The following is a 23874-nucleotide window of genomic DNA, read 5'->3' as shown; positions in this document are numbered from 1 at the left end:
CTATTCCAAAATACAGCAAGCCAGGATCAAAGCCTTTGGACATTCTCAGAAATAACTTTCCTTCTCTTCCTTTAAACTTAGGAAGTTGTCCTGACAGCTTATCCTCCTAAGTCACTAAGTAAGAACAAGGAAATTTAATGGGAAGTCTCTATTTTTAGCAGTGATTAAGGTGGTCAATGCTTATGTTCAGTTCCCTGGTTAACCAGAAGTCCTTCCAATTTTCAGTAGATAGGCATAGGTGCAGCTAGAGCTTGGGGAGGGGAAGAATGGATGGAGGAACAGGGCAGGATCTAGAACTCACCATAGTATCCTTTTAACCTGTGCCTCCTGCTTCTGGTAAATCTGCACCTGAACAGCCAGTGCACTAAAAAAAAAAAACCCTATCCTGTTTGTTTTCTTATTTCCTCAGGTGTTGAGGAAATGAAGGCAAACCTCTTATTTCCTCAGGTGTTGAGGAAATGAAGGCAAACCTCTGTGCCAGGGCTCTGTCTCTTTAACTTTGTATGTACACCGACAGGCACAGTAGGAACCCATTCTGGTTTGAACACACTGTAGTGTAAATGGCTGACAAAAAAAGAAAGGAAGGAATTCACATTTTCGGTTCCTTTTGTGGCCTCCTGGAATGATTCATATGTCTTTAATGAATTCTATACGTATGCTTTATTTAAATTAAATGTTGGTTTTTTAACAAGACTGCTTAATTATGAAAGTAGGGAGCCAGTATTAAAGTTAAATTTACTATAGTATTTTAAAATAACACAATAAAAATACTGAGTTGCACGGTTTTTTATGCCAAAGTTTTAGATAAAGTCAAACCGCTGAAGGGGTGGAAGTCACTGGCAGAGCAGTTGGAACTATAACCTGCAGAATGTGGAACCTGCTTCTGATAGCTTTTCCTTTTCTCTTTTAATGTACTCATCCAGTTTATGTTAATGACTAGTATGTTCAAAGTTGAAAAATCCATTGGGAGATGAAAAAGCAGGTAATGTCATTTGTTCTCTTCAGGTCCATGAATGAAATCTGTAAGAGGATGAGATGTACTAGTTCCAAAGTCTTGAAGGTTGTGCCAGCCAGAAACAATCATTTAAGTTCACGAACTAGCAGTGATCAGTTCTTGCTGAATGAATCTGTTTTCAATGCAGCATGTTCTGATAACTTTTTTTTTCTTAAATGTTATGTACATTTATGGTTATTTAATTTAACTGATAAAAAATGAAGGGCTCTTTATTACATTTGGATTGAATTCCATTTTCCATCTACACACACACTTTTATAAATTATAATTGGAAGACCAAGTCATAGTAAAGAGAAGCCATTAATTTTATATTATAAAATGTAAAGATTAAGAATCACAAGTTCATTATATAGATGGTTAAATAAAAATTGTACAGGCATGAAATCACAATCTGGATAGCAAAAAGAATCATATTTTGTATAGGGGATATATTTAGTTGAATAAGGGCCTTTAAAATAAAAAAAAAAAAAGGAAATGTAAAACCAGACCAAAATAGGCTTACTAAGACAAAGCTCTTATCCTTTCTGTTTTAGCTAGAATTGATAATTGAACTCAGGGACACAAACCAATTCATCCAGTCTGCTTATAACATGCACTTGTAGTTCTGGGTCCTAAACAAACACAATATGGGCCTTGCAAGTGCTTTAGAAAGCCCTGGTTAATAATCAGTTGTCCAGGAGTCCCCTCTGACCCGCACAGGCCCTCCTTCGTTTTAGAACAAAACCCCAGCAGCTGTTGCTTATATGAGCCATCGTGGTGCAGAAAGTGCAACCCTTTGCTGCTGCTGCCACCGCCTCCCTCGGTTTCCTCACTGTGTGTAGGGAGAGAAACCTGCATCTGCAAATTACATTCAGAGCAAATCAAAGAAAGCTGGGCAGCTGAGTTACTGAGACCTGCCTCAGAATAAGGTAGAAGGAGATGACCTAGGGTTAGATGACCCTGACTATCAACTGTGTTACCTTGACAAATAGTAATTGCTTGACAATTGCTCTAGGGTTGGAAAACATATATTATCATGTTCATGCTGTATCCACTGATAGGGATTGTTTTCATTACACATACTGGATATTTCTAACTCCACTGAACCTACTGATATATGAAAACAGATAAGTTCAAATTAGAGGTCTTGAACTTGAAAGTCTGAAACTTGAAAGTCTCTCCTTTGTTCGAGTTATTCCTTTTGGCTGGCGGATGTCTGTCTTTGACTCAAGAATCGGTCTATGTCCAGCATCTACAGTGGTCTTTGGAATGCTTTTTTCTTTTTTTTTTTTTTTTTTTGAATGCTGTCTTTGTTGGAGCTGGAGAAGTTTCAGTGAAAGAATATCTCGGTTTTGTGCTTTGTGAATGCTATTGTAATAATTATTTCCTTGTATAGGTTTCAGCATTAAGGCTGTTGAACACATTAAAGAGCAGTCCACACTCACAGCTCAGTATTTAAGGCATATGCAGAAGTTCAGCAATAATTACATATTTTATACAGTGTAAGAACTTAAATTTTTTGGTCTGTACTGTAACAGAACTTCCTTTTGAACTACTGCCTACAGTTACTGTTTTCTCCCCTTTCAGCAAAAGTTTTAGTGATAATATGAACATGAGCCTCTTTCAGTTGAAAACAATTTTATTTTATTTGAAATAAAGTATTCCTTTTTCTGAAAAGTTGCTGGGACTCTCCCTGTAATAATATCTTCTTATGCTTTTCCTTATTCCTTAACCCATCTACTTAAGTATCAAGAAACTTCTCAGTTCAGGAAAGGCTGTAGAGAAATACACAGGATTATAGGAAATTTTGGGGAGTATAAATCGCTAAAAGAAAGGAAGGGTAGGCAGTATGCGATGTATAGCACTCATGTGGTTAGAGAGGTGTATGCTCGCTGCATTAAAGGAAAGGCAGCAGGAGTCTGTCAGAGGTCAATACATAGTCACTCATGACCTCAGGGGCATAGACAGGTAGAATCCTTGTGACATGATTTGCAAGAGAATGTGTGGGCTTTGATTCATTCATTTACACACCATCAGAAAGTAGATAGGAGACTGCTTTCTTATTTGATGAAGACTTCAGTCATCCAACTCAATATCTTCCATTAAACTTCTTATCTCTCCCTCCATTTTCATGTGCCTCTTGCGTGTTTCCAGCAGGCTCTCCCTTTAGAAGGATGACTCTTATGCATGAGAAAAGGAGAATTTTGCTACTACCTGTAAATTTTTTGTCATATGACACAACCTGTCATGATTTTAATTCTTACTTTCAAATGAAGTATCTGCCAGTCTATATGTTGAAACTGTGTATTATTAACAACTAAAATTGTAATACCTAGGTGTAACATACAGCTTTTTATCTATAGACCTCAAGCTTCTTTTAAGCCTGGAATGAGATTTTACTCCTTGTAAAACTCTCAGAGCTCAAGTAGAAGTGGCTGAGGCAAGATTAAACAGGATTTATACCTTCTCGCTGCTGGGCCTCTTGACAGCCCTTCTAGCCTCCAAGTGCCACTGACTCAGCCCAGCATTCATGCAGTGCTTTGTACTGACTCTTCCACTGCATCCAAAACTTCCCCTATTCCAACAGGAGGAGGCTCATGACTTCCTTCCATAGTTCCTCCAGGAGGATCCCTGGTGAGATATGAGGCTTTTAGTGCCCCTTCCCAGTTCAGGTCTTCATATCTAATGTGAAGAGTGTGGAAGACTGGTGAGGATTTCAGTCACTGTAATTTTGGGTTTCTTTTTTATGTGGGGATATGATACAACATGAGAACTCCTTTAAGAGAGATCTTCATAGCTGGATTAGCCTTTTGACATTCAGTAGTCACAGCTAACTAGGTGCCTTGCCTCAGGAACTGTTTCAGATTTTTCACTTATTTCAGATCTTACCTATTTTAGGCTTTTTATAACCCTAGGATGTGTGGTATTGGTGCATCCTATAAGCATTGTCTCTTAGATTCAGTGAGAGATGGAACAGTTTTAATTGTCCCTATCTTAGAATCAAAAAGCCAGTGGTGAAATTCTGAGTTGAGGACAGGATTATGGCCCTTGTTTAAACTCCCATTCCAAACCTTGGCCAAAACACCATCCATCTTCCACTCTGATGTAGATTTAACATCAGCAGTATGATTTAACTTGAAGTGTCTGTAAGACCAATAAGTAGCAATCTGCACTCAGATGGTAGGATAAAAGTGATTATATTCTTAGTGCGTTAATCAGTTCAGTTTATTTAGCGTGTTCAGGAAATTATCCTAAGTTGCTTAATTTCTTTTTTAATTTATTTACAGGTCTACTTTACCTGTAGTGCTGACCTATTGTGATAGTTGTTTTTATGACTTGCATCAAGTGTGAAGCATTCAAAGCCATGTGTCAAAGGTAAGTTATTTCAATAATATCGTTATTCATATATGTCCCTAAAAATATTGTGTGTTTTTTTGGGAGAAGTTTTTGTTGCTCAGTTGAAGGCTCAGCTTTGTTGATAAGTCACGGTCCTAGCTAAAGGATGTTATGAAGCAGTATGAACTCCTGCGGGGAGCTCTGAAAGAGATTTTCTCCCAGTGCTTGCCAATATACTGAGGAAGTGTGTGTACTGCACCAGCTTTTAAAATAGTGCAACCTGATCCTTTCTTTACAGCTCAAGGGGTGGGGGTGGAGAGCAGAGGTGAAAGAATAATAGTCCAGATCCTTCTTCCCATTTTGGGTCTGGTTTTCTCTATTGAGTGAAGAGAGCATTAATTGTGCATGACCATAATGAGAAGGTACCCTCTGCTCTCACCCTTCACATTTCTTATGACATAGGCCAGGTTTAATCTAGTCTGTGTTAGGAGAAACTAAATACACTTTACATTGTCATAATGAGCTTCCCCCTCATTTTCATTTTCCCTCACTGGTATGTAAATCGTTGCTTGTAAGGGATTGAAATTTGTAGGAGTTATGAAACCAAAGTGATTGCACTAATGTAGTTAGTTAGTCTGCAGTGTTTGTCACTCTGCTTAGTGTTGTAAAGCTAAGATGAAATGCACTTCAAATCAAAAGAGACTATCTAATATTTCTCCATCCAACTAATAAAAGTAAAATTGACAGATTAAAGAAATTACTAAACAAATCTTTTAAAACGAGGATGGACAATGTGCAAGTCAGGAAATTGTTTTGTTGAGAGTTTCACTTGTGGATAGGTTTTTAAAAGTTATCCAGATATAGGAGCTTATAGATTTAACTTGGAAAGACTACCAAAATTAATATTTAGTCAGTAGTTGTGACAGCCAATCAGTACACTGTCATACAGTGGAATCTTTGTGAAATTTACTGTTTTATAAGAAAAGATTTTCATGCAAATACCCAAATTCAGCCCAAAATGAGGATACTAAGAGTCCTGAAAAAGTACAGTGGTCTCGATATTCTGTTTTGATAGCTAGTGTTGCCTAGTTCTCAGCACATTTATTTTTTACTTCTTCATGCAGTCTAAAGGCATATTTCTCATCTGATGAACTACTACTGATTTCCTAATTTCCATTCCTCTTTTATAAAATATTTGTTTGTACCTGTAATCCATGCTGAGAGCACTTTTTTAATCTGTGCCAGGTGTATGTTATGTACACATTATGTACACATTTTGAAGTAATGCCCTGATTAGCTAATATCATCTATACTTACTCAGAATGTTAGCTGTACGTGTATAAAATATGAATGAAAACTAGTGCTTAAAAATATTCATAAATATATATTGCTTTTTATGAAGCATTAATGCCAAATTTGAAACTGTTCTATCACAGATCTATCAATATAGCTAGAGGATAAGACCCGGAATCCAGAAGTAGGTTTAAGAGAAGGAACTGAGGAAAGTAATACTGCTCATTTCCAAATATTAGAAATGAAACCTGCATAAAGGTTTGTCCAAGAATGCTATCAGTCCTCAGTTAGAAGGATCATGCCATCACTGGCTAACTGCTGAAGGAAGAGAGAGTTTTCTTTTCTTAACCACTTTCCACAAAACACCAGTTACTATAAAAGGATAGCTGGAGCTGTGCTGCTTTCTTCCTGTGCCCCAGGCTCCATTTTTTTAAACTTTTTTTTCTCCCCCCGGTATCTTATTCATTGTAAATAACTACTGCACTTTCCTGCTGTTAATAGTATTGTCATATGGCTGCAACAACATAAAATGGACACTTTGGATAACATAAGAGCTGGGTAGAAGCTTCTAAAAAGCAGTAACTGGACTTGCAGTCTTGTTAGTTATGCATGGCTGCTGCTTGTTAAAGTGCTACTGTGCAGAAGCTGAAACACTGGAACTGCCTGCTTGCAGAACCAGGAAAACTATGCTGTCTGAATCAGTCAAACTTCCAAATGCAAGTTAGTAACACCCTTTACAAATAAAAAGATATAAATATGTTTAGAGTTTTAAAGGAAAGGTTTAGAAATCCATAGCATTTTCTCTGGTCACCAGAGAAAACTGCTTGTTATCATCGGGAATTATGGGACTGCATTTTTTTAAAAGAACTGGTGAGTGAAGTACAGACTTAGATGGCAAAAAAAGTTAAAAAGTATCAGGCACCAAATGGTACAGTCAGAGTGGTCACAGATACAACACTACAGCAGGAGCTGACTGATAATCTTTTTCAAGTGTGAAAAAGGAAAGGAATGGTCATTCAGATAATCATGTGCTAAACTACTCATTTATGTACTTCAAGTATCAAAAGAAAAGCATACTTAGATAAATTAATCGTAAGCAAATCTTATTTTTATAAACAAAAAAATTATCTTGATCTTGCAGACCTATAAAGCCTTCATACTCTAACATAAAAATAAATAAAACTATGTACTGTATATATTAAAATACAAGTTTCAACTTCCCAGTGAGTTAATACAAATTCACTTTTCTTTGAACTCTAGTAATCCAACTCTAATCTCCAATGCTTTTTGATAGTTAAACCAGTAAAAGCTATCAATATGAGAAGGTGTGTATGTGTGTGTGCATAGATTTATACACACACACATATATGTTCCCTTAATGGGTTAATTTAGGATATACATATGTAATACAGAGAAAGTATGCTGATATTTTAATTGCTGAACACCAATACTTTTACATGTGGAATATTGAATTGACATTTGTTTATCATCTTTGGGAATGTGACAGATCTATGGAACAACTAATACCAATTCAAGGCCAGAATTTGAGGGCACACAGAAACTTAGCTCATGGTGATGGGAGTTGGCTCCAGTTTCTATGCCTCAGTCAATTAAGCCACATCCCTGCCCAAGCTGCTTTGTCAATCCACCTAATACATCTACCCACCTTTTGTTTTCAGAAAACAGACAGTGTTGGGGCTTGCTTTCTACTGTTGCCACTTTGATTTCTCTCTGTGACAAGCTCCAGAGCCACGAAGGCAGCCTGGCAGCCAACACTCAAGCTCCAAGTGCGGCAGAAGTAGGGAGCCTGCAGGAGCCAGTCACAACTCTCAGGCACTGGCCAACCCATTGCCTGTAGAAGTTAGCATGCTTAAGTTGACATTGATCCCTCAAGGGACTAGCTACCAGCTAAACAAAACTGGAGCACAGGGCTAGCCAAGCATAGATTCTCTGTGACCTTGTGTCAGGCCCTGTCATCCTGTTGTAAAAGCCAGCTATGTTACCTCCTTGCCCTTTGAGACTCCCAGGGAATCCCCAAGTAAAATGGGGGGGAGGGGAATTATCTACATCTACATGTCTCTGGCCCAATCTTTAAAAAAAAAAAAAAAAAAAAACAAAAAATCAAGATGATAGAATGCTTTAAAAAGGCATATTGATTTCTTTTATGAAGGCTTACTACAATAAAGCAAGAATAATTTGGTCCGTTAATTATAGATAATGGAAAATGTGGTTAAAGAAGTGAGCATACTGTCATTGATGGTATTATGACTGTCGTATACAGCTAGGAAAGGCAGACATTCAAATATTACTGGTAGATAAGAATATTTAGAAGCCAGGAGTTCTATAAAGGCTATTAAATATGCTGAGGGTAGAAATCCTCATTTGCTTGTGCAGAGGAAATAGAGCAAAGATACACCACAGCAGAGAAAGCTAGCAGGACAAAGGAGATACTATTGACTCATTCCAGACTGCCGACTTAGCAGCTCAACTTTGTTTCCTTTTAACTTTTGTAACAGTAGGAGCTCAAAGCTTCTCAGTCTATTTTCTGCACAAATAGAAACACCCAGACTTCAAAAAGTAATACACTTTGAAGAAACCCAAACCATTAACACATTAAAAACTGTGTGTACTATTAAACAGGGCTTCATGGTTACTTGAATTTTGCAACAAGTAAATGCTGATGTTTTAGCAATAATTTTTACACTGCTGCATTCTGGCAGACAATTCTTGAGAAATATCAATGTGTGAAGCACTTTTTGTTGTTTTTAGTGTGATACAGTTTTATTGACTTTGCAGTGGGTAAGTACTGCTTCAATATTTTCACAGACTGAGTAAACACTACAGACACTTTTTCCCAACACAGTAGCATATTGCAACAAGTTTCTAACCCTATAACATTACACTTGTAACGCTGGGGAAAGCATACCATGTATGGAATTTAGGTTTTGTCCTCGGTACTTAAATCTATATCCCTTTAAAAAAAAAAACTTATTGTCCAGTCTGGACAATGGAGTGTCCAGGGCCATCAATATGACAGCTTCTACGCCGACGTTTTCCCTGTGCCAAAGTCACTTAAGGAGCATGTTTCCCGGCGAGAGACCGGCCCCCGCGTCCCGGCTCGCTCTCGGAGGGGTGTCCCGGACTCGAATCAGCGGTGTAACTTCACAGACACCCCACGCTTACAAATACGCTTCGTCTCTCCCACGAGAAATCGCTTCTCGGGCGTACAGTAAGCGCTTAAAACGTCAGAAAACGTCATAAACGCAAACTAATCGGCATCGTGTCAACCACACCGGTGCTGGGGCGTGTGAGTTGGATTTAACTTTCGAAGTGTTTAGTCTTGGGCTCGGCGGGGCTCCGCACGCCCCCCCTCTCCGTGGGGCCGCGCACGGCCGCGGTGCCCGCGGGGCGCGGAGCGGGGGCAGGAGCGGGCGGGGCGCCCGTGTTCTGCCGCGGCGTCGGGGGGCCGCGCCCCCCCCCGTTGGCGCGACGGGCTGTCACTCAGGCGACGTCACAATACGGCTGTGTGAGCGCTGTAAACACTCGGGCGGGCGTGTGTGTGTGTGTGAATGACGCGGGGGAGCGCCTCCCCACCCCCCGATCTCCCCCACCCCAGTGTGGCACCGAGCCGGCCCGGGGGGGGGGGTTGTGTGTGTGAGGCGCGCCCCCGGTTGTTTCCCTGCGCGCATGGTAGCGGCACGAAAGGTAGCATCACTGGAGCAGGGGATGATGTAATTCTCCCTCCGGCCAGTGACTGCCTGCGCTTGCACCGATCCGACTTGCAAACCGGAGGGGGGGGGTGTTTTACGCGTGATCGTATCAACATCTCCTGACCGCGCACCCCCACCCCCCCTTTAAATCCCGCTCCGCTCATCCCTCCCCTCCCCGGGGCACGGAGGAGGGATGGGGTTGTGGGGGAGGAGGGGAGCCCCGCGCCGTGTGTGAAGGGTAAACACGCCAGTGAGAGCCGCGCCGAGCGGTAAACAAGTCTAAGGTGCCCTCCCGCCGCACGGCAACTTGCAGCGGGCGGGGTGTCCCCCCCCGCACACACACACGCACGCACACACACTTCCTCTTAACAAAAGCCCGTTTAATATCAGCGTCAGCTTTTGTTCGGCGGGTAGCGGCAGCCGTCCCCTCTCCCGATCACCTTATTTCACCAGTCGCCCTCCCCAGTCAAATCCGCGGGGCCCCCACGCCCCGTGCCCCCTGAGCGCATCCCCACTCGCTCCGTGGCGCTGTCCCCTCACCGCACTAAGCGCCCCCGAACCTCCCCCCCTTCCCGGAGCTCCCGGTCCCTGCTGCCCGCTCTCTGGAGCAGCAGGCAGGTAGGCAAGCAGGCAGCCCCCCAACCCCCGAAAAGGCAGTAGCTAAATGGCACTTACTGTCGGAAGAGAGGGTGAGGGGGGAAGCTCTTCTCTCAGTGCAAAAGCAAAACAGCCGCTCGCAGGACGTTGTCAGTATAGGAGACAGCGAGGGGAAAAAAAATCTTCCAGTAGCGGGAGGGGTTGGGGGGGGGAGGGGGAGGAAGGAGGAGGAGGATTCGCCTTTTAACCGGAGAAAAATAAAATCAAAAAATAACCGTGTGTGTCCCCCCCCCGGTTGCCTTTTTTGTGCAGTTTCAGCAAAGCTGCGAGGAAGTTGGTCCTTTTGTTCCACTATTTATAGATTGCGTCAACATTGCGAAAAGGAGAAGGCGGAGCGGTGGCACTTACTCCTCGCCGAGGGGTGGTGGGGGGAAGATATCGGGGTGGAGGGGCGGAGCGGGGCAGCGAGGGGACATACAAGCCCAGCGAGTACAAGCTACTTCAGGGCTCTCCCCCACCCGCCGCCGCTGCCGCCGCCGCGACCACGGGGGGAACCGGGCGGTGCAGCGGCGGCGGCGGCGGGAGAACCGCGCCGCTTCCCCGCCCGGCTGCCGCCGCACAGCACCGCCCCGCGGGCGGCGAGGCGAGGCGCGCCGAGCAGCGCGGCGCGGCCACGGCGAGGGCCCCCTCGCTTGATTCGGTGCTCGCCGGCTCGCCGGTACCCTCCGTCTCCATCTCCGGTAGAACCTGTTGCGAACCCTCTCGGCTGGGAGCTCCGAGGGCAGGTGCACGCACGGTCCGGCTCCGTTTTCTTTACGAGCTGACCCCGAAGGGTTAATCTGGGGAGCCGAGAGGAAAACATTTTAAAACCTGGGGGTCGTGAAACGTAGAAGTCTCTTCTCCGCCACCGGAGAAGGAGTGGGAGCGGGAGGAAGGGAACCATCGCTTTGCTGGCCGAAGGCCAATGTTTCTAAACTGAATGTAAACAAAGAAAACTGCAAACACCAGAGGAGGGCCTTCCACTGCCGCCAAGGCTGGGGGAACGTGTTCCCAAAGGGGTGCCGAGCTTTACCGACCCCTCGTTTCCCTCCTGATCCTTAGCGCTCACGGTCACCTCGGCTACCGCCCTCGGGTGCTGCGGTACGGGGGGAACTTTCCGACGGCGCAGGGTAGCAAATTTCGGGGGAAAAAAATGTATTCTTTTTTATTTTCTTTCAACTCAGTTTTTTGGTAGGTTTGGGTATTTTTTAATTTTTTTTTTTTTTTTTTTTTTTTTTTTAAGAGCGAGGGCTCGTCCCTTCCGCCCCAGGAGGCAGGGCCGCCGTGTCCCGGGCGGGCGGAGGCCGGGACCGGGCTTGCCCGAACCTGTTAAGCGCTCCCGGCTCCGGCCTCGGGGCTCCATGGGTCTGCTGGTACTGCTACTTGTAACATGCTCGGGGAAACATCTACGGGATTCCTGCTCGGTTGGCAAGTCCTTCCACGTTTAGACGAGGAAATCCTCCCTTGCTAGCACCCAGGCCAGTGGGGTGTCACCGCGGGGTTAGAGAGGAGCTGGAAGGAAGGAGGAAGGCTGGAGGCATGCCTGACCGTGACACTGGTTGTGTGATCGCCCTTAAAAACACCCGTGATGCACTCGTAGGCGATGTGTGCGCCCAGGAGAAATACAGCCGTCGGACCGGGCGAGGTTTGGATTTTTTTTCCCTGCTCCTTGTTTTCGTGAGTTCTATGGGCGGATAAGTTCCCCTCTTAGCTATGCTTCGGGACAACGGATGCTTTCGCGATGATGATTTTCTGGGGGAGAGTGCGAGTCCCTCGGAAATCTCCCCTTCCCGCCCCACCCCAGCCCACGCACGGCCCCTGTTTGCTGGGGAGCTCCCTGAGGAGCGGGGAGAGCAGGTAATGCCCGAGGAAAGCTCCGAGTGAATAAAATACATTCCTTTAGTGTGGTTCCTCTCTTGAAGTGTCCCTTGATGCCGGGTTTTCCTCTCCTCTACAACTTCGTCGCCAGATCTCCGTCCCACTTCGCTGCTCTTGCGACTGAACACGACGCTTGCTCATCTTCTGTGGGCTCTCCGTGGGGACTGAGGCAATTCTTTCACCGCTCTGGTGGCTGGGAAAAAAACAAACAGAGAGAGAGAGAAAAAGAAATAATAAAAAAAAATAACGAAAATTACCTGTTTCGAAGACTTACACTGTTGGGTGTCACTCAAAAGACGGATCCGTCTTTTGCATACAAAACTCATGGCAAAATTGAACTCTTTTAATAGCCTTTTAACTGGTGGTGTAAAAATTGATTGGTGGTGGAAAGTAGTAAACAGTGGTAATAAAAGAATAGATTCAAACTGTGAACCGTGAATAAGCCTTCCTGGAAAGAACTGAACTAAGTAGAGAGTAGGTAGACAATTAGCTTGCTTCTGTTCTGAAAATTTAGAAGAAAATGGAAGTGCGAAGCGTTGGCACTTTTTTTTTTTTTTACACTCCGAGACAAAAGAGTAAAAAGAATTAAAAATAGGGTTATGGTGGAAATAGGCGAGATATGATAAAAGCGAGATGTGAAAGGCGTGAGTGCCGAAAAGGTTATGCCCGCCCCGGGCGCTGCCGCCGCAGCCCGGTGGCTCGGAGCCGGCGGCTGAGCTTCAGCAAAAGTCACGGCGTTCAGAAATGTTACAACAGCACTTTGAAAGTCTCTGAAGAAAAGCTGAATTGTTGGAACTTAGGTAACTTAAGGAAACTCGTTATGACCTACATTGCTGTTCTGAGTCAGCAGCTGCAGCCCCAGCCCCGGCGGGTCCCACTGCCGCCGCCGCGCACCCCGCGGGCGGAGCCGCCCCCCCCGCCGCCGCCCGGGCTCGCTGCTTCCCGGGTTTACAAACAAAGTCGCCTGGATCGAGATGGTTTCACTTCTGCCGTCAGGAATGCCTCCGCTGCCTTTTTTATTTTTTTTCCCCTACCAGGTTTGCGGACAGAGCAGACTGCTTGCCTCAGTACTGGTTTAAGTGGAAGACAAGGTCTTTTCCCCAAGTTTTTAAGAGCTATACTTTATTTTCTGAAGGGATACCGATTGTTTCCTGCACTGGACAATAGATGCCTTATAGGGGAAAGTTATTACATGTTGCACACTGCATTGCTCTTACGATAGAGAAGGAAACTCTGAAGTTCCAATTAAAATCTTACTAAACAACTTTCCATATTTCTTCTGTAATGTATTATAAAAGTAGCAGCGATTAAGCTCCAGATGTTCACATTGTCAAGCTCATACTTTAAGCCAGTTTGCAGAGAGCTTGGACAGTAACACTGACCGTTTATTAAACGCACAATCAGCGTCAGGGGAAGAATTCAGAATATTTTAACATCTTGATTAAAGTAATCTGTGCGCCAAGGTACCGCATTACCCTGGCCAGGCGAGGGACTGGGAAAATCATCCAGTCAGCTTTCTTTGATATTCAGAAAGACGAAAGAGTCGAGATGAAATGACCTCAGAAAACTCCGCCTTTGGAAAGCAGTGCTGGCCGCCTCTCCTTTACCCCCTGCCTCTCCCCCTCAATTCTCACTTCTTGTTTATCGACACTCCGTTGCCATCAGCAGGAGAACTGAAACGACAAAACTTAGGTCCAAACGCCTGGATTTTCCGGTCAGGCGTTTACCGTGTTTGCACACCTCTCCGAGCGCTGCTCCTGGTATCATTATCATTATGACTGGTGTATTTATAGAAACTTTTTGGGGATTTTATGTGCCAACTACGGCAACTCACTGCATTTAATAATGAGACAGAAAAATCCAATTTCCTTTTTTTAAAGAAAATTTCACAGTAGTGGTGGGGTGTTGATTCGACGATCTTAACCGACAACTTTTAGTAGCTGTGAGTTTCCTGCAACAGTGATACTTCGGTCTCCCTTCTTAAGAAACCAGCAAGATTTGGAGACAGCGATTGAAAACATCTCCCCGTGACCCTAAGCAGGGAGGGGGGGCAGGAAAACGCTGCCTCAGATTTTGAGTGTCGGGGAAGAGTTGTTTCTCGATGGGTGGTGGCATTTCCCCAAGTCCCGTTTCCCACCAGATGGGTTTGCTGATGGACACTGGGGTGCGTCCCTGCTCCTCACCGTGGGGATGAGCCACGGACGCGCAGCCACCTCCGGCTCTGCGCTCGGCGGGTGCTACCAACCACCACCAAATAAAGTCAACGCCTTTGCGTGCCTGATTTTTTATTTTTCAAAGAACCCGTAAAATTCCCCCTGATGTCACGGAAAGAGAGAGGTGGTAACCTCCACTTCAGAGCTCTCCTTGCTCACAAGCCCCAAATGTCAAGGGCAGGGGAGAGAAGACATTTATGCTTAAAGGAAAAAGTAAGAGGAAAAAGTAAAAAAAAAACCCGAAAACAACCAGAACCCAACAGAAAACAAACTTAACAATAAAACCCCCCAGATATAGCTGGGGAGGAGAAGGGTGTGGGGAAACAGGGGGTGAGAAGCGTTTTAGCTTTGCCAGGGTTGACACGGTGCGTCTGCACTTCCAGCGAAGCGAGAGCGACTCCGGCATCCCGCTCTCCTCCTCGGCTGTTTTCTTGGGAGTTCTGCGGGAGCCCCGCTATTTCTCCAGGGCTGCACTGCCCGGGCTCTGCGAGGCAGCCTCAGGACCCGCTGACCTCCCCTTGCCCCTCTCTCAAACGCCTCCAGAGGGCTTGGGCAGCCCCGAAGCGGTGTGAGGACGGGCGGCGGAGCCCTCTCCGCTCCCCCAAATCGCTCTCCGTGCGGTGAAGCCCACAGAATGGCTCTAAAAGCGAGATTTTGGGAAACCTGTGGAGAGAATGGACGTGATCTGCGTGTCAAAGCGAAGCTGAAGGATCAGCAGCCGCGGTTGACACCGATCACTTCTACTGAGATTTTTGGGACGCCTTTTTTTTTTTTTCCGGTCTGGAAATTTTTTTTGGGTGTGTCTAGAGCCGCGTAATTTCGTAATTATTTTTTCAGACACCGTTGTCTATATCCAGCGTGTGCGACCAGGTTGTTAAACACTGGGTGATTTTTGCTCATAGCAACTGGATCTCTGCAAGGTTTAATTTAACCCCGTCTGCCTCATCACGTTTCTTTTACCGAACAAAGTAGCTTTCTGGCGAGCCTGCGATCAGCTCGGTACTGCTCCCTATTGCAGGACCGAAAAGGTACGATACAATGTATGCAAAGAGATTGTAGCCTTTCAGGATGTTACAGAGGTAAAATCAAAGTCCCGGGACTGTAATAGGAAAATCCTGGTAGCCGTCCAAGAACAAAATCGTTATTTTCAATTGAGTCGAGTTTGGTTTTTTTTTTTCTTTCTTTCTTTTTGTTTTTTTTTTTTTTTCCTCTCCCATCTTCTCTTTCTTTCCTAGCGTAGCTGCTAAGTGCCTTTGTTCTTTGTAAATTAGTGCGGGCTTTAAAACGTTCTCGTCACGATTGACTGGCGGCAGGATATATACAGCAAGTAATGACGACCCTTAGCGAAAGAAATACAGTAAGCTGGGTTTGGATAAGCAATGTCACAGCGAGGACTTATCTTTTCCTTTTCTTTTTTCTTTTGAATTTTTTTAAACTTCCTTTATTTCAGAGCTGTGACTAAGACCAGGGGGTGTAATTTCATAAATGCCCCCTCGTGGCTGCCGAGCGCCCCTGGCCGGAGAGGGGCTGCCGGGCACTGGGACCATGGGCGTGGGGAGCTCGCTTCTCTCCAGCCGCAAATATTAAGTGTCTCTCTCCTTTTCGTTCCCCAGTCCAAAGATTTCGCTGATAATAACAAAATCTCTGTGTGACGGCTCGCTTTCGTGCCAGGCTCAACATCCAGCTCATCCCCTCGATGTCAGCTTTCTCAGCGTTCCGTTTTCGGACACCCTTGTCCTCAGAGATGTCCCCAAGCCCATATTTTTATGTGTCCCCTTGTCCCTTTCCCGCCCCAGTGACATTGGGGCGTGGTTTCGTCTCCTGTCAAATTTTGCTTAAATTTGGGTGTAAGTTTAGGTACTTTGAGTTCTACAGACGACTATGTTATCTTTCTATTTGACGTAAAATCATGCCATTTTAAATCTCGTCGTTAAAAATACCAAATGCAAATACTCAGCACCTTGACGATGGTATTTCATTTCTCCCGGTACATAAGAATTTATTTAACATGTAGAAAGAAGCGAAGAATCACCTCCTTTTAGCAGAAGGTCAAACGGTACAATTAAGCAAAGAAGTACAGAGAGCTGGGAAAAGCTGGAATACCGCTATACAAAAAAAAAAAAAAAAGGCAGCAACAACTGTTTTGGGTTTTGTGGTTATGGTGTTTTGTTTTTTTTTTTTTTTTTGTTTTTTTTTTATCTAACTGTAACCTTTTGGACTTGAGTTAGCTGCTGCTTCTGGGTTATTTACTAGTCCGGGGAAGATGCTGAGCTGCTGAGGGGCCCGATTCTGATGCCGACCGGACGCAGTTCCCAGTGAGGCGGGGGTAGGGCCAGGGCCCGGGGGGTCCTGGCACTGCAGCCGTCCCTACCCTCAACTCTTCGTCAGACGAAGCGAGGAGAAGAGCAGCTGCCAGCCCTCTGCAGATCTGCTTCCCAGGCTGGTTTTGGCTTCCGGGGAAAAAAGTGGTTACTGTAAAATGTTCAAATTGCTCGAATGGAAACTTTCCAGTGTGTTGGAAATAGGTAAAGACAGAAACAACGACACCACTTCGAAACGTAACTTCTCACTCCCCGAAAAGCCAGATAAACCTTCATGACCTGGTAATAAATGACAGTCATTTCCATATCACTCCGCCGAAACTCAGACGTTTGTGTCTGGGAGAATTTCAGTCTTTCCTTTTCCATCACTCTTGGAGAGCAGGGGAGTCCTCCTTCAGCACCGCCGGTCCTGCCGTCCATGCTACCGCCGGAACGCCGCTTCCATTTTCCGCAGGTTTCCCGGCGGGGTAGCGGGGTCTCCCGGCGGCCGGGATTCGTTTTCCCCGCTCTCTCTCTGCCCCTTTGGCCGCCCTGTGCAGGGCAGAGGGACAGGGGACTGCTGGTTGCTTCACCGCTACTGCCACACGCTGCCACCCGCCCTGCGCGCCCCGGCTGGGGCCGGTGGTTCTGCAGCTATTGCCAAGTCATTAATGCTTTTTTAAATTTTTTTTTTCAATTATTGTTTCTCTGCACCAGCCTCTTATCTTTTCTCGCAGATACTCGAGCCAGTGAAAGCAGTGGGTGTGGAGGCAGTTGCGGCAGCCCGGAGATCTCGCCTTTCTCCCTCTCTTCTCTAAACACTGCCGCTGACATGCTGGCAGTGTTGGTGATTCAGCTCCAGTTGCTGCTGCTGGTCAGTATTTACCATCAGACAGACGGGTTCAGCTTATTGTTTTTCTTTCCGGGAAGAAAATGTAAAAAAACCCAAACCCAACCAACCACCAACCCCCCCCCCCAAAAAAAAAAACCAAACCAAACCAAAAAAAGTGTCTTCGGCCATTTTCTGCAAACTTGACACCCCGAGCTGCGGGTTTGTCCGTGCTCGGACTTTCCTGGAGGAGATGAAGCATTGCTGGTCTTTCCAGCACAGTTACTGCGAACACCACAGCCGGGTGGTGGGTCCCATCGGCAGAGATCCTATCTGCTTTTCCCGTGCTTTTCTCTGTGATAGTGGTCATGAGCTGTCCCAGGGCACGATTAACCCTTCCTGTGGCCCTGGGGCTGTCACCGAGGGCTGCATCACAGAGTCCCTCCGTTTCGTGCCTCCTGCTTGGTGCACGGGGCACGAACCTCTCCCTAAGGCACTCCGGGGACGCGTGGGATGGGTTACCCACAGGAGGAGCTGTGGCAGTGCCGGGACAATGCTGGCACTATGCTGGGACAGTCCACGACTCTACTGGGAAAGCCTGTGACAGCGCTGAGACAGTCTGTGACTGTGTTCGGGCAGTGCTGGCACAGTTGGGGTGATGCTATGACAGTCGAGTAGTGTCTTGGAACAGTTAGGATAGTTCTGGGACATCCTGGGACGGTGCTGGGACAAAACTGGGGCAGGTTGAACTGCCCTGTCACTGTCTTGGGACAGTGGTGGAAGATCTGAGACAGTGCTGGAAATGTCTTAGGACAGTTAGGATGGTGCTGGGACTGTCCTGTCACAGATTAGGATAGGGCTGGAATAGTGCTGAAACAGTTAGGACAGTGCTGGTACCTCCTGGCCCAGTGCCGGAGCGGTGCCAGGACAGCTGGAGCAGTGCGGGACAGGCTGGGAGGAGGCAGTGCCGGGAGGCACCGGGTCGGAATGAGGCCGAGCCGGGCAGGGTTGGCGGGGAGGGGGGAGCTGCCTGTGACATCGCCGCCACACCTGGGCCGGGACGCGGAGGGGCTGAACCTCGGCTTCCGTTTCTTCCGCTCCCAGCGGAGAGCTCACTGGGACACTCTCAGGCCCAGCCCCGGCCCGGCCCGGCCTCTGCGGCCGCTGCGAAGGGTCCGTGCGAGGAAAGGCTGGTCTGCAGAGCCGGTCCCGGGCTCTCCGCGCAGCTCGCCCAGGGCTCCTTACAGCTGGCCGCAGCCTCTCCACTGGCTCTCAGGTGACACGGGCCTGCCGGGGTGCGGCGTTCAAGGAGTGCTCGCATCCCGCATCTCTTCTGTGTAAAAATTGATAGGCAGCCAAGAGCTCGAAAAGGCGGCTGATAACATCAACCCCTTCTACCTTCTGTACAGCTGCACCCAATACACCTTGTGGTTTCCTCCCTCGTTCGGTTTTTCTCCCACCCACCTTCCCCTTTGGAGACCCCTGGCCGCCGCCCGCACCGCCTCGCCCACCGCCGCGGGGCCGCCCACGCGGGTCACCCGGAGAGGCACCGCCGGCGATCCCCGCTCCAGCTCGGTGGGGCTACTCCACCGATACTCATCTATTGAAATTGCAAATGATTTGCACTCTTAAGTGCCAGTGGCTCTGGAAAAAAATATCTTCTTCATTACTTTTGCTTAGAGATATAGAATGCAGTTCTTTCTTGGCCATGTGCATTTAGCCACTTCAATTCATTAAAGATGTGTGCTTTGTACAATCCCACAGGACAACTTTAATCGATGGTGAGATTTTATTTGATTTGGCAGTGTAACAGTGGAGATTTGACTCATCAAGATGTAAATTAAGAGTAAACAGAGAAAAAGTGTTTCTCTGCATACATCTGAACGTTCCTGCTTTTAATAGATTAATTAATACTACTTCTCAGTCATAAATTAGTAAGTGCTCTTGAGGGAATTGAAGGAAGAGTAACCATCGTGATTAGTGTATTAAATGGCTAATGTATGGAAAAATTTTCAGTATCTATAAGGTACATCTGCATAGACAGAACTGAAAGTAGTTTGGGTAATGAAATGTGTGTGCTTGCGGCTGGGCAGATTTGCAATGTGCAACTGTAATAGTACTGGTCCTGCTGAAGTGCTCACTCATACTAGCAATGCTCAGTGCTTCAGGAGATGCTAGCTTCTGGCCTAAAATTCAAACCAGTTTTGAATTGTTACTTTAAGATACGCAAGCTCCAGAGAGAAATGAGATTTCAGAAGCTTTGCATGCCTGGCCTGTTGTATTACCTAACTCTACATGGTTTAATGTTAGCACGTATATAGTACATATAGTTTGCAACTGTGTGTTTGTCACTCTTCTGAGAGTCCAGATTTCGTCCTGTATTTCACAGCAAATTGAAGCCCTTGATTTGGAACTTTGTATACTACCTTAAAGTCTAGATTCCTGAAGTCTGGACATGACTATATCTAGCTAAAGGTGAAAATTATAAAATGTTATATGAAAAGGAAGTCTTGTCAGTGTAAAATGATATTCAGAAAGTATTTGCTAATCAAAAGCTAGTTACATTATTTTAGTAAATACAGCTTGGTTTTTTTTTTTGTACATTTCAGAAAGAGCCACAGAGTGGCTCAGCTATGTGTGACACTACAAAAAACATAGGTTTAAACTATCAACACAGCTTTTTATAGGCCCATGCTTTTCACATGTAACACATGTATTTTTAGTACACATTGGCTATATATGATACAGATTTCAGAAAACAGACCCACAACACCTAATTCACTACCCAGAAGTATGTTTAGGTCAGAAACTCTGCAAAGTTTTTCACATGAAGCTTTCCTCCACTTGAGTCCATCTTGAATTATTTGGGGCTTGGGTAGCTCAGATGGGACCGTAGGCCCGGATCCCCAAATATCACAGAATATGCTGCATTGGAAGGGACCCACAAGAATCATCAAGTCCAACTCCTGGCTCTGCACTGGACCATTCCCAAGAGTCACACCACGGGCCTGACAGTATCATCCAAATTCTTCTTGAATTCTGGCAGGCTTCGTGCTGGAACCACTTCCCTGGGGAGCCTGTTCCATGTGCCCAACCACCCTCTGGGTGATGAACCTTTGCTAATATCTAACTTTAATCTCCCCTGACACAACTTCAAGCCATTCCCTTGGATTCTGTCACTGGTCACTGTTAGTGTCTACCCCTCCTCTTCCCCTCACAAGGAAGTTGTGGACTGTGATGAGGTCTCCTCTCAGTCTCCTCTTCTCCAGGCTGAACAGACCAAGTGACCTCAGCTGCTCCTCATATGACTTCCCCTCAAAGTCCTTCACCATCCTCGTGGCTCTCCTTTGGACACTCTTTAATAGCTTAATATCTTTCTTATATTGTGATGCCCAAAACTGCCACAATATTCAAGGTGAGGCCTCACCAGTGCAGAGCAGAGCAGGACAATTCCCTCCCTTGACTGGCTGGTGATGCTTTGCCTGATACCCCCCAAGACACGATTGGCCCTCCTGGCTACCAGGGCACTGCTGACTCAGATTCAACTTGCCATCGACCAGGACTCCAAGGTCTCTTTTTCCGTGGCACTGCTTTCCAGCACCTCATTCCCCAGTCTGTACATACATCCAGGATTGCCCTATCTCAGGTACATGTTGCAATTCATATGATTGGTGACTCCCCAGCCCTCTAATTTGTCAAGGTCTCTCTGCAGGGCCTCCCTTCCTTCAAGGGAGTTAATGACTCCTCCCAGTTTTGTGTCATCTGCAAACTTGCTTAGTATCCCTTTCAGTCCTGTGTCCAAGCCATTTATGAAGATGTTGAAGAGCACAGGGCCGAAGATGGAGCCCTGTGGAACCCCACTAGTGACTGGTCGCCAGTCTGATGTTACCCCATTCACTGTTACCTTCTGTGCTCCACCTGTGAGCCAATTGCTCACCCACCACACAATGGTGTGGTGTGTCCAGCTGCATGCTGGACATTTTGTCCAGAAGGATCCTGTGAGAGACAGTGTTGAAAGCTTTACTGAAATCCAAAAAGACTATATCCCCTGGCTTCCTCTGATCACCTAGGTGGGTTACATTGTTGTAAAAGGAAATCAGGTTTGATAAGCAGAACTTTCCTGTCATGAAGCCATGCTGGTTGTGACCAATGACTGTGTTGTCTTTCAGGTGTTTTTCAATACCTCTCAGAATAATCTTCTCCATAACTTTACCAGGCACTGAAGTGAGATTGACAGGCCTGTAGTTTCTGGGGTCCTCCTTTTTGCCCTTCTTGAAAACTGGGACAATGTTCACTGACTTCCAGTCTGCTAGGGCCTTTCCAGATTCCCAAGACCACTCAAAAAATCATCAAGAGAGGTTTTGTGATGTCATCAGCCAGCTCTTTGAGGATTCCAGAATCAATCCCATCAGGCCCTGTAGATTTGTAGGGATCCAGTTGGAGCAGCAGATTCTGCACAATTTGAAGATTGTCTGGGAGTTGGTCATTCTCACACAGTCCTCCATCTCAGGGCACTGAGACACCCTTGGTTCATCATCTGTGTTTAAGACAGAGGCAAAGAAAGCATTGAACACCTCTCCCTTGTCTCTGTCCTTGTTTGTGAGGTGACCATTCCCATCCTGTAACAGGCCAATGATATTTCTATACGGCCTATTGCCATTAATGTATTTGAAACTCTTTTTATTGCCCCCCACATTTCTGGCCAGATTCAACTCCAGCTGAGCTTTGGCTGCATAAATTTTCTCCCTACCTGGCAAGCAGCATCTCTGTATTCTTCCCATGTCACTTGGCCTTGCTTCCACTGGCATATGCCTTCCTTTTTTGCCTTATTTCCAAGAGAAAATCCCTGCTCAGCCAAGTTGGCTTTCTGTCTCACCTGTTTGACTTTCAACATTTGGGAATTGCCTGCTTCTGTGCCCTTAGGAGGTGATGTTTGAAGAGTGACTGGCACTGATAGACCCCAGCACCTGCAAAAACATTTTCTCAGGGGACCTTACTTACTAAATCTGAGCAGCCTGAACCCTGCTCTCCTCATGTCCAGAGTTTAGGTTTTGCTGTCACTTTTCTTCCTGTCAACAGAGATTTTAAACTTAATCACTTTGTGTTCACTGTGACCAAGATGGCCCCCAATCTCCACTTCTCTCATGAGATCCACTCTGTTGACAAGCAGCAGATAAAGGAGAGCATCATTCTGAGTTGGCTCCCTGAGGACCTGTTCACCCAGATTTTTTAAGAATCTTCTAGCCTGAGTTGTACCAGCTGCGTGATGCTCCCAGTTGATTTCTGGCAAGTGTAAGTCCCCCACAGGGACAAGGGCAGTTGACTTGGAAGTGTCCCTTAGTTCCTCAAAGAATAATTTGTTGGCATCATCGTCCTGGCAGGGAAGTCTATAGCAGACTCCCAAAATGACATCCACATTATTAGTTTGCTCCTTGATTCTTACTCGGAGGCTCTCAACTGTGCCATTGCCAGCTGTGAGCTCCATACATTCTAACCCTTCTATTACATACAGTGCCACTCTTTCACCTCTTCTGCCCTGCCTATCTGTCCTGAAGTGCCAACAGGGCACTCCAGTCACAGGACTCATCCCACCAGGTTTTGCTTATGCCAGAGGTATCAAATCTCTGGGACTGGACCAAAGCTTCAAGCTCCTCTTGTTTGTTCATCATGCTGCATACATTGGTGTGGAAACATTTCAGGTGTGGTACATTGTAGCCAACACCTCGTGAAGCAGATTGAGGGATGCCATTAGTGCTTGCTTCCTCAAGTTTCGGCACACCATCCCATCGCTCACCACTGGTGAGCCTGGTTTTGTCCCCTTCCCCCTTTCAAGCCAGTTTAAAGCTCTGTCAACAAGAACCACCAGCTCCTGCACCGGAACTCTTTTTCCCCCCTGACATAGGTGTATCCTGTCACATGTCAATAGACCAGCTGTTAAGTAGATCATCCCATGGTCAACCCCCCTCAGATTTTCTGATTACACCAACCTTGAAGTTACTCGTTGACCTGATGGATCTGCTTATTCTTATCAATATTTGCCATTACTGGAAGAATTGAGGAAATTCTTCACTACCTGTGCTCCTGATCCCTCTATCAATCGACTCAGGCCCTGAAGTCTCTTTTGATTGCCCTTGGACTTCTCTTTGTTATTTCATCTCTGCCAGTTGGAACAATCAATAGCGGATAGTAATCAGAGTATGTTATTAGACTGGAGAGTTTTCCAGTAATGTCCCTTACCCAATCCCCTGCGAGACAGCAGACCTCCCTGTGAGTTGGGTCCATTCCCTTTAGAAGGGAGTCTCCTATTTCAACTACTCTTCTTTTCCTGTTGTAGTGGGTTGACCCTGGCTGGATACCAGGTACCCAATAAAGCCGCTCTCTCCCTCTGCAACTGGACAGAGGAGAGAGGAAAAAAAAACAGCTAAGGATTCATGAGTTGAGATAACAGCTGGTAGAGGTCACTTAATGATTACCTTCACAGGCAAAACAGACTGAAAGTGAATAGTAGTTAAATAGTACTATTTAAGTACTAATAGTACTTAATAGTACTTAAATTTATTACTAACAGGATAAGAGCCAAAGAATGAGAAGTAAAAAAGTCTTAAAAACACCTTCCCCCCACCCCTCCTTCCATGTTCTCCCTCCTCCTCCCCAGCGGTGCAGGGAGATGGGGACTGGAGGTTAT

At 46.0% G+C, this 23874-nt stretch overlaps 2 long non-coding RNA genes across 20 annotated transcripts in view; one reads left to right on the top strand and one right to left on the bottom strand.

Annotated features, from left to right (window-relative positions):
* LOC127467404 (uncharacterized) overlaps positions 1-10978 on the bottom strand; it is an 89761-nt gene extending 78783 nt beyond the window's left edge. For all 8 annotated transcript variants that reach the window (XR_007903114.1, XR_007903113.1, XR_007903110.1 and 5 more), the window contains exon 1: positions 10009-10978. This is a non-coding gene — a long non-coding RNA (uncharacterized LOC127467404). The remainder of the gene's footprint in view (positions 1-10008) is intronic.
* LOC127467403 (uncharacterized) overlaps positions 1-23874 on the top strand; it is a 91555-nt gene that overhangs the window by 37489 nt on the left and 30192 nt on the right. For 8 of the 12 annotated variants that reach the window (XR_007903095.1, XR_007903094.1, XR_007903092.1 and 5 more), the window contains one exon: positions 4282-4369. This is a non-coding gene — a long non-coding RNA (uncharacterized LOC127467403). Of the gene's footprint in view, positions 1-4281; positions 4370-5766; positions 6544-8622; positions 8697-17097; positions 17201-23874 lie in introns of those variants that run through there. The other 4 variants (XR_007903100.1, XR_007903105.1, XR_007903102.1 and 1 more) reach the window with 4 other exon arrangements.

This window comes from Manacus candei, unplaced genomic scaffold, assembly GCF_025592945.1.
Source record: "Manacus candei isolate 608988 ecotype Guabito, Panama unplaced genomic scaffold, ASM2559294v1 h1tg000014l, whole genome shotgun sequence".
NCBI classification, from domain to species: domain Eukaryota; kingdom Metazoa; phylum Chordata; class Aves; order Passeriformes; family Pipridae; genus Manacus; species Manacus candei.
Note: the sequence above shows the minus strand (reverse complement) of the source record. Positions and strands in the feature narration are given on the sequence as shown.